The 11,794-nt window shown below is 35.5% G+C and overlaps 1 pseudogene; it reads right to left on the reverse strand.

The window, feature by feature from the left end:
- Positions 1 to 6,168: 6,168 nt before the first annotated feature.
- LOC124975717 (protein C19orf12 homolog) lies at positions 6,169 to 6,383 on the reverse strand (annotated as a pseudogene).
- Positions 6,384 to 11,794: the final 5,411 nt, after the last annotated feature.

The following is an 11,794-nucleotide window of genomic DNA, read 5'->3' on the forward strand; positions in this document are numbered from 1 at the left end:
TATTGGTCCTTGCTATTACGTTGATCTGTTGTGCCCCCCGTTCATACCCTCTCCCTGTCCATTTGCACATACCCCCCATTCCCAGCCCCAGCAAAATCAGAAGATTGAAGAGACTCACTTCGATGAAATGAAATAAAATTATTTTTAAAACATTTCAGCACTCTGAATTCTGTTTTATTATCTAGCAATCCACTGTATGAAAATGAGCAAATGCTACAGCTGCCTGATCCTGATTTTTCAGAGAGTTCTTTAATATTCTTAGCATTCAATTTAGATAGCCCATAAATGAAAATAATCTGAAATATACTCATGTGGTCCTATTTACTGGCAACAAAATGAATTTTCTATCAGAAACCTATTTCTCCTTTCATTGTTGTTATTTCTGTTATAATTCAATTGTACATCTAACAATACTGCTCCTTTTATGTTGTACTTAGAAGTTAATATTCTTATAAAAAGATTTACTAACCAAATTCTAGTTTTAAAAACTGTATATTTTATTTTTTATATATTTATGCATTACACATATTAGCTATAAGTAAAAAGGTTTTGATTATATGCTTCTTACAGTTGATCTCTTGTTATTTAAGAAAAATTTCAGGTCTATCCTTACAATATTTATAAATTTTAATTTTTGAAATGACTGAATTATGAACTAGGATGCTTATTATTTTTGCCTAAAAAGCAATTCACAATCTGATTGTCTCTTGGGAAAGGAAAGTGTCTTGCAAACTTTCACATGAAGAATGTGCCTGAGGCTGATATCCTTGGGAATAATTTCAGATCTAAAATTTCCTCTACATCGGGTGGCATATGGAAGATCTGCTTCATTAGAACAGTTAGAATGCTATAAAAGTTTTGCTATTCTGTTAGGTTGCTAACTCTATATCCCTCTATGATTTGGCTCTCTTTAAGAGATAGGATTTGTTATTCTTAAAGTAATAAACTTGAACATCCCAGAGTCTGTTTACTTTAAATTCTGAAAAAACATAGATGGAGTGAAAATAATAAGAAAGGGATTTGTACAATGACTAATAGATAAATTCCTGTTAAGTTTCAAGAATAAATACTTTTAACCCAAGTAGCCTTGTGCTAGACTATATGTTCTGGAACTAGTATACCTAAGGATTTTCACAGTTGGCATCTAAATTTTCAGGGAGGTGAGCTCCTAGGATGTCACTATGGTTCTTTCCTAATTAACACTAGATACATCCACTCTTTAATATACTTTAAAAAGCAAATATATATTAGCAATAAAGAAAAGTTTTTTAATAATTGCCTTGACATAATTGTTAAGGTATTCTAGAGCCATTTTCCATTCCCTTTTATTGTTTACACAATTATTCCTCCACGATGACCTCAAAGACAAAAGAAAAGTGAAATTGTATTGCACAACAAAAAAATTATTGATTAGATATCATAGAGCCATAGTCTGAAATAGGACAGATGCTTTGTACTTACTGAGAGATTTTTGTTCTCTTAGGGAGAAACTTGCACTGAAGTGAAAAAAGGCAAATAACGAAGAATATATATGATCTCTGATAAATAATCTGATCTATGGAAGAGCAGTGTATGATCTAGAACATCTTATTATATGATGCCCCTGTACTTCCTTTAATTTTTATCAGTGATTTATTGCCACATGTCTTCATAGAACTGGTGGTATGTACATGATTCTCATTCATTTCTGGGTAAGCAAAGAGAAATTTTCCAGGTCTAATAATAGATCTAAGTTGCTACTCACTGTCACTGTGGGAGGAAAGCTCTCATTAGAAAATAGATCTTGCTGGGTGAAGTACTGTTAATGGTCTTGATGTTTGTGTCTACCTCAAATTCACATGTTGAGATCCTAACCCACAGGGTGTTGATATTAGAAGGGGTTTGGAAGTGATTATGTCACCTATAGGATTTTTGTCCTCCCAAAACAGGCTTACAACTGCACGCTTGGAATACTTACACCATGTAGGACCCACTGAGAAGGCCCTGGAAACCAGGAAACTTGCCCTCAGCAAAGTCTGGACATTCTGGTATCTGGATCTTGGTCTACCCAGTCTCAGAAAAGGTAAGAAACTGAATTTCTACTGTTTGTAAACTAATTAGAATATGGTATTTTGTTTTAGCATCCCAAATTGTCTAAGACTGGTATCCAAATGTCAATATTCTAATGTTCAAATTCTGTTTCAACAGCTCCACAGAGTAAACTGGTTGGTAAATAATGTTCTAAGATTTTAATTATGTGATATATATTTTTAAACCAATAGTCTTAGTTTTTGAACCAACAGCATCTACACTTTTAAAAGAATCTAATAATCTATCTATTCATTTAAGTTCTTGACTCTTTAAGTGATTTTTAAGTATCATGATTCATTTTGTATGTGAAATTTCCCCTCTTGCTGGTTTAAGGCCTAATTCTTTTTGCTTTACTAAGTCACTTATGATTTTTTTTTCATTTCCAGTTGTAAAAGTGTTGTTGCTCTAATTTTCTTTATTATTTTAAGTTTTAATAACTTAACATTCTTATGTGTCCATTTAACCTTCAGAATTGATTCAGGAGGGATAGATTGTAAACATGATTTGAATTTTTATTGTTTGTTATATTTAGTTATACATGATAGCAGGATGCATTTTGATTTCTTATACATAATTGGAGTACAATTTTTCACTTCTCTGACAGAATATTTGTATTTGAGAAGAGTAACCTAGGGAACATGGAAAAATAATAGTAAAAATCAAGATAATGCAATATTAATAATTAAAATATACTGAATGTTAAACATCATTTAACAATTTTGCAAAGGTCAGTTTATTAAATCCTGACAGCATTTTCAAGTAATAGTTGTGTTTACTCTGAGATATTATTAATATTACTATTCAGTTGAATGTTCTGTATAGTTGAGATAATAAAAGTAGCAAGGAAATAAGTTCTTGTGGATATGAAATTCATAATTATACTCTGAAATATGTGAATTTTGCCCAATAAAATTTATATGAATTTATAAATTAAACTAAATATAGTACATAAAAAGATATAGAATAGCACCTGGATCATTTGCATTTGTAGGAGGTATAAAATCATTACCCTTTCAAAGATGTTCCCATCCTAATCCCCAAAATTAGAGAAGATTCAATGTTATATGATCAGAGGAAATTTAGGTTGTAGGGAGAATTAAGATTTCAATCAGATGATAAATAGATCACCCTAGAACAGCCAGGTTAACTCAATGAAATCGCAAGGGATTTTCAAACTTGAAAGATTTTAGAAGATACAAGAGAAAACATGATAGAAAGCAAATTTGGAATCATGCAAAGTGAAGCCTTATTCTGGTTCTCCTAGTGTAAAAGATCATCAGAAACCCCAGGGCAAGAATGCCACAAACTCCTAAAAGATAGAAATAGCAAAGCATGGGATTCTTTCTTCAGTCTCCAGGCTTTATTTTAATCTAATAAGTAAGTAATAATTTTTGCAACAGCAATCGGAAACACTTGAATGCTCAACAAGTATTAACTTTCATAAATCCCATAAATTTAAAGATGAATAAAATGAGCAAAACAGGAATAAGAAACATTCCTAAGATCATTTTATAAATGTTAGAATTAGAATATAATTGCAGATTGTCTAAATTAATGAATATCCTTAGTTGTAATCATAGTGCTAAAGTATTTGATGCATGTAATACTACCAGAAAAACTTAAAGAGAAACAGAACCTCATGTATACAGCTTTTATTAAATTTTCATTAATATAAATAAATCATTCAAAAATTAAACATTTCTAATTATCAGAGGTCGAAAGACATGTAGGTTAACTTCTAAACTCTCATTAGATTTTATAAAACCAATTTATGGTAAATTATAAAATATATACAGTATATTTTTGTACATTTTATGGTACTCAGTAATAAATTTTTTATCATTTAATAATTAATAAGAATATTTGCATTTTAATTCCTGAATAGCTTAAGTAACATTATGTCACATATAACTACAACAAAATCAAGTTGTATACATTGAAATAACCACTTTTTAGTGAGAGTTATATAAATACAAGTAGGTTTAGATTTCTAAATTCATATGGTAATTCACTGTACATAGTGTATACCAAATTTAGACTATTTTAGGAATCTTTTTTTTTTTGTAATGTGGGGAAGACAAAATTTGACGTTCCTATTTATATAACACTGATTCACTACAATATAGTCAAGGATAACAAAACTTTATATACATAGGAAATACAATATTCCAGAGAAAATATTTTTTAAAGTATCCTTCATAGGTATTTTTTAAACATTTATTGAATAAAATAAAAAATTATTCCTTTATATTTCAAGTTCCACATACACAAAACTGTGCATTAGAGGCGGCCATTTTATGAGTAGAATTATTTTATAAAATAATATTAAGTAAATATACTGTGCACTAGTAAAACAAATTTTATGTGTATATTTTTGTTGATTATATTTTATCATAACTAAAATAAAGATAAACCAATAGAATTGAATATATGGAAATACAGTAAAATTATTTCTAGACAAATACCAAAGGGACATGTCATCAATGTTTTAAATTTAAATATTTGATGTGAACCAAGCCTAAGAATTCTTTTCTTTCCTAACTGTGATAATTATAAGTTTAAGTAATAATTTTTCATGTTCTTGAACAATTTGAGAGAACTGTATGTATTCTTCTTTTCCCCAGAAAAAAAAGCATGAAACAAAATTTGTAAAATAACTTAATTTAAAATATGGGTATTTAAATACATAAGTATGTACTCAAACTGTAATTAAATAATTATTTGCTAAAATTAATTAAAATTGTTCTTATTTGCTGAATTGTTTAAAATTCTTATCTTTCATATAGTAACATAATGATCTTCTGCATCCTAGTAGGAATAAAATTTAAAATAATTTCTAACTCAGTTGCATGGTCTACTTCATTGCATTAACTTTGAAACATTTTATTGCATTTCTTTTTCAATGAGTCCTGGTATTAGACCACAATCTTTGTTAGCTTTCTTATGGTCAAATGTATATTATTTATGATAAACTTTAATAGATAACCGAATAGTAAAATAGTATTTTGTGGACTTGGTGACAAAATGGAAAAAAGATTTAAATTTGTGTTAAAACGCTAGTGATCAATGATTTCACTGTAGAATAAGAGATTAGACTGGACCCAGTGGTACATGCCTGTAATCCCAGTGGCTAGGGAGGCTGAGACAGGAGGATCATGAGTTCAAAACCAGCCTCAGCTAAAGCAAGATGCTCAGCAACCCAGTGAGAATTTGTCTCCAAATAAAATATAAAATAGGACTGTGGATGTGCCTCTGTGCCCCAATATCCACTCCCCACCAAATAAAAGAACTTAGGAAAAGGAATTTTTTTATTAAATTTAGTATGATTTGTCAAGTATTTCTGAAGGCAAAGTGAATACAATATTAGGGGGATCTTTAGGGTGGAAAGATTTGTTACAGATGGGTTAGTATCCCACTATCTCAGAGAAATACTTTGTACTGAAAATATTTCATTTAAAATGCCAAACTCTTGAACTACCATAAGTTTTCAGATGAGAAACAAGATACTAGGGAGAGGAGAGTGAGGTGTGCAGCTAGTGGGAGATGGGCCCAGCCTGCTTAGCATTTGAGAATTTACTCAACAACAGCCCACACCTGTGAGGCCACTGAGAAGTCACTGGGCAGAAAGGGGTGTACCCATGAGGTAAACATGATTGTGGCATAGACTAGCTCTGAGTGATACCCTGAATCCTGGGGGTCCAGTCCTGCAACAGGCATCTGGAAGAGAAGCCATCTTCACAAGATGAGGAGAAGGAAGTATACTTAGCAAATTAGCTGAACACAATAACCTCTTCCAGATTCCCGAAACCCAAGGCTGCAATTCTAAGCCTTTGCTCTTTCCAGTTTCACAGTTAAGAAGTGCTGCCAGTGCACATCAACACACATGAGCATGAAACACGACTTCTTCATAAATAACTGCTGGCCATGATTGGTATGGTGGTAGCCTATGCAGGAGGACCTTCCACTCCAGTGTAAGGTAATTCACTGATGATGTGCAGATTTCTCAGGGGGATTCACTGGGTTTCCCCCAGACTCCTCAGTTACCTTTGGAGAGTCAGAGTCATTGAAGCATAACCCCCACTTCCCAGGAAGAGCACCCTAGTCATCATACTGAATTTCAGCCCACAGCACTTTGGTGACATAGTTCACCAGCATCACCATTAGCTGCCCATAACCAGAGTAGTCAGTTGCACAGCGTCTGTCCAATCCAAGTGCCTGACACTAGCAGTGGCTTCATTAAAGAGCTTCTGCTGCTCAGCGGGAGGCAGCTCTGTTAAGGTCTGTGGAATTGGCTTAAACTGTCCACTTGTCATCCAGGCACCTAATAGACCTCCATCAGCCCCCCCACAGTGAGGAGGGCCTGCCACACATGCCTCTGAGGTCAAGGACCTCTGCGTGCCCTTGAGGGACTGACGCCTGCTGGAGCCCAGGGCAGCTGGGGCCCCACATTGTCCTCCCTGCCCCGCCCGGGACACCACCCAGCTCAGGCTCTGGCATGCTCACCAGAGGCTTCCCCAGGTCACCACATAGACCCCCCCTGTAAAGGAATTATTTAAGAGCAAATTGAATATTCATTATGGTTAACTGATTCTATGTGGTACATCTAAATTTGAGGTAAAATAAAATATATAACTACTGCTGAAAGAAAAGATAAATTGAAAGGGAGAATAATTCAATCTTATTAAATCAAATTTAATTTTTTAAAAATTTGAGTAATAAGTAAACATCATCTTTCTTTTGAAAACTTTTCAAAAGTCAAAAATCTTTTATTTCATACAGTTGATTTCGATTTTTACCTTTGTTCATATTTTATACCATTCTGATATGTACATGTTTATTTATTTTTGTACCAGGACCTGAACTCAGGGGTACTTAACACTGAAACATATCCCCAGCCTAATTTTTAAATTTTCATTTTGAGACAAGGTTTTGCTAAGTTGCTTGGGGTCTCACCAAGTTGCTGATGCTGTCCTCTAACTTGTGATCCTCCTGCTTCTGTCTCCTGAGTCACTGAGATTACAGGAATTCGCCATTGCACCCAGCCCCAATCTCATTGTTTAAATTGTGTTTAATCTACAGGATATTTTCTAGATAATTAATTTTTAATATGTGACTCCTTATCAGTTTCCTTTTCTTTCATGTTGCTTTATAAAAATAGTCACTATGACTTTTTGACTCCTTAATAACCCTTTAGTTCTCAGTTTAAATTTCTAATCCTCATAAAGAAAGATCAGTCTTTTCCAGTGCTGTGTCAAACCTGGTCTTCATAAATTTTGTGCAACTCATATTTCTACAGTGCTTTTTTTAAAGCAAATATTTCCTGTTTCCTTTACCAAATTTTAAACTTCTTGGGAGCAGGAACCATATACAGTTTTCTACTCTCAGGCTTTTGTGTGTGCCAGACACATAAAAGGTATGGTGGTACATATTTGGTAAATGCACGAATAAGTTGGGATGTGATACCATTTTATTTTGAAGGCAGGAATAGATCATTTGACAAGCAATTTTAGGAGAGGAAAGATTATTTGGCACTCAGTTTCAGGGTCTCAGTCCTTAGATGAAGGGCTCTATTGCTCTGGGCCAGAGGTGAGGCAGGAACAGCCTAGTGGAAGAGTGTGGCAGAGAAAAGCAGCTCAGGATGTGGCAGTTAGGAAGGAGAGAGCAAGCTCCAAACACCAGGTAAAAAAGCTTTTCCCCAGTGACCTAACTCCTCTAACCACACTCTACCTGCCTAAGTTGCCACCCAGTTACTTTGTACCAGTGAAATAATGCACTGAATTAGGTTAATGTACTCATAATGCAGTCAGTTCACCTCTAAATGGTCTTGCATTTTCTAACATGAGCTTTTAGGGGACATCACATATCTAAACCATAACATACAGTAAGTTATAAAAAATAGAAAAAACAAATATTTTAAAGCTCAAATAGAAAAGGTTTATGTTGTCAGTCTTTCCATCTTCTATATGTTATTACAATGATGATTTTATCAGGGTCAGGACTAGAATCAATTTACATGTGTGTATAAAATAAAACATTGATTACTTATTTATCCTATCTTCTAAACATGGGTTATTATAAAATTAAAATTAATTTACAAATACCTAAAACAGATTAAACTGTTTCTAAATTCAGGCATTTTATCTTTTATTCTTTCATTATTTTCAGTTAGTTTTGTTTATGGCTAAATTTCATATTTTGTACTAACATAGAAGGACATTCATACTTTAAAAAATGTGTCTATTCGTTCCTGTTACAGAACATAGGTAATCAATTAATCCTTATATTCGCATTAGAATTTTCAGTGTTTGAAAGATAGTCATTCTTATTACCTCCTCATGAACAAAGGATGGTAAAAACATGTTAACTAATAAGAAATAACAGGCTTTCTCTCAACTGTCCAATTTTATGCTAAATAATAACTATTTGAAAAATGAAAGAGAAAACATTTTGCCAAAGAGTGAGAATAAAATCCCTGAATTATAAAATTAATTCTGAAAACAACTGAGGCTCTTATCTTACATATTCCAACTACATAAAGAAATGTTATATAGTTTTTAAAGAAATTATTTAAATATATTTTTAAATAATCAAATTAATCACATAAGCAATTTGACTAAAAATGGTACATTAATTGCTGATTTTAATGGATAAGATTAAATTATTGATCCTCACCTGAGGAAAACCCTAAGGAACTAATGTGTTCTTTGAGTTTGCAACTTTGACTTCTTAGCTTTGAAATCAGACTCACAGTCTAATATTTTTTGGGGGTGGATTTAGTCATAGAATATATTTGCAGAGCTATGTTTCACCTTTCTTGATATGGAAATATGAAAGAATAACTGTTTGAGATATTCCTGCTTATGATATTCTATATCCACAAAAAGAATTTAACAAATAGGCTTCTATGTAGATATTTTATAACACTTTGATCAAAAAATTATATATTGCTGAAGAATGTTACAGAAATTTCACAGTATGAATTGTGAAAATCAAGAAAATATATGTAAACAATAATTTTTTTTATTTTCTGAAGTTTATTATTAGAAGGGATGACAGAAAGAGAAAAAGATCCACAGTCTCCCACCTTCCCCACATGTGTTCTCCAGCCAGCTGCCAGCCTGCCCCAGTTATCCCATCCTTCCCCCTGTCATCCCATGAATAGAATGAGGCACTGAGGACCTAGGAACTGGCCACTTCTCTTCCTCCTCTGTCATCAGGTTCTGTCAGTCAGATGAGTACAGTTGGTCTTGAATGCATCCTTTTCCCCAAAGCAGAAGCCCCATCCAGTGGGGCTCATTGAAACCTCTTATTTATAGTTTTCTAAAAGGTTTTGCATTTCATAGTTAATTTAATCTCATTTAATCCTCACAACCTTGAGGGGTGTATATTTTCCCCATTTTTGCAGCTAAGTCACCTGAGGCTCAGAGAAGGATGACACAGTTAGGGCCTTTGTTTCCTGACCATGTGGCTAGTTAGTTGCAGAGTGAGGCTCAGCCTGGGTTTTCTACCCCAGGAACCAAACAAGACCCTGTCTGGGGCCATTTCCAATCTCAGAGAACAGTGCAGGGTTGGGGCAGCTCTACTATCCTCCTTACTGCTGAGCCCCTACTGGAAAGCCCCTGGATAGAGAAGCAGCAAGCCCAGAGGAGAGCAAGGGAGAGACAGGTGGCTCCCTGTTCTTATACAGAGGGGTCTGCACTGGGTGCAGACTGAGGGTCCTGAGGGCCTGCAATCCTCTGTCCAGGCCTTATTTAGCTCCCCCTCTTTGCAGATGGGGCTCTGCATTAAATATGAACAATGATTTCTGGTTTCCAGAAGCACTTGATTGGTGAAATTCCAATAATCTATGGGCAATTTTCAGTTGAATTTGTGAAAACTATTAAATTGAGACCCAGAATCTGACAACTTTTCAGTTACATTCTTCAGACCTCCTGAAAAACTATTCCCATGCATGCAATAGCTGATTACCTGAGACATTGTACCATCATAAGGGGAAACTGCCCAGTTCCTTTTTTATTGTTTCTTTTGATTTCTAAGTCTTATAGAGTTCTAAAATCTCTTCATTTGCAGCATCTTCATGGTGTTTGCCTTATGGAGAGCTCCAAGTTAATGCCTTCCCTAATGGACCAAATCAGGTGTCCCCTCTCATGAGGTCTGAGTTGGTACACAGGTGCAGGATCCATTGGAGTTGCTCTGAGTTGTGTCTGCAGCCTCTGGTAGTGGGGGAAACACTTCATCTGGAAAATATCCCAGGGCTCTTCTGGCTTTCAGAGAAGAGGGGGTTGCAGATGAGCATCGTCCTGTCTCCTGCACTGGTATCCCACAGTGAGGTTTGGTCAAAGCTGAGCAAGTCCAGGTGATGTGCATGAATGCTTCAGTGTAAAGCTGCTAGTTTCTCATTTTGCAGAGTGATTTTGCAGTTTAGTGAATTACTTGGGGTTATGTCACCATGTCTGGTGTGCTAGGCCCTGGTGAGTTGGGTGAGTGGTTCAACCTCCTGAACACAGTAGATGCACATAGAAGCTGGGCAGGCCAGTTACCACATCTGTCTGGTGGAGTATTGTTTTGTTTTTTATAGTGCTAGGGATTGAATCCAGGGCTACACACACGCTCAGCAAGTGCTCTGCCACTGAGGTATACCTTTGTTCCTTTGTAAATTTTATTTTGAGAGAGGACCTGAGTTGCCTAGGCTGGCCTTGAACTTGTGATCCTCCTGCCTCAGCCTCCCAAGTAGCTGGTATTGCAGGTGGGCACCATGCATTTGGTTGTCTAGTGGGTTCTTACCTCTTCTTCATAATGCCAGGCAGGTGTCCTAGGTGCTGAGCTACAGCAGGAACCAAGAAAAGTCCCTGCTATCACTGAAAGTCACCTTCTATGGTGGCTCAACCCAGGCAGTTTACTTCTGACTCACACCCAGACCTGGCAGGGGCATTGACACTGAAGAACCAACCTGGCAGCTTGTTCAAGGTTAAAACAACCACTGTTCTCCTGGTCTTCTCTCAAGGACTATTTTCTTTCACTATTTTCTTTCTTTCCTTTCTGTGAGGTGTTTAAAAATATGACTTGCAGGGCATGGTGGTGTATGCCTGTAATCCCAGCAACTTGGGAAGCAGGAGGATTGCAAGTTGAAGGTCAACCGTAGCAATTCAGCAAAGCCCTAAGCAACTTAGTGATATTGTGTTGTAAAATAAATAAAAAGAGTTAGGGATGTAGCTTAATAATAAAATACCTCTGGGTTCAATTCCCAGTCCCCCCAAAAAATAAAATAATAAAAATGTGAGTTATTTTCAATAATATTTTTGTTACCCAAATGACAATTTAGAGAGAAAACTCTATTTTTAAACTTTGAGTTTGCATTTTGAAATACATATTTTATGATCTTGAACCTGAATGTCCCTTTTATTAGGCTCTGACCTGACTTGATTCCTTTCCAGCAGCTGGAATTGACCAGCCAATGTGCTCAGAGGCAGCACCCACCCCTGACCTAGACCAGAGGGAAGCCCTGCTTTCTGTGTGCAGCATACTTTGGAGCCCCCATGCCGTCTTCCAGCTGCTCTGTACAGAAAGCAGAATAATGACTGCAGAGTGACACTGAGAATGGTTTAGTGATGAATAAAATAAGTGACTGCCTGCACATTGGACTTCCACAAGACCCCAGAGACTGCTGGTGTCCTGAAACCAAGAAGTTTGCTGTGGGTTAGTGACCCAGATTCCAGCTGCCTAT

This window comes from Sciurus carolinensis, unplaced genomic scaffold (genome assembly GCF_902686445.1).
Source record: "Sciurus carolinensis unplaced genomic scaffold, mSciCar1.2, whole genome shotgun sequence".
Lineage (NCBI taxonomy): Eukaryota > Metazoa > Chordata > Mammalia > Rodentia > Sciuridae > Sciurus > Sciurus carolinensis.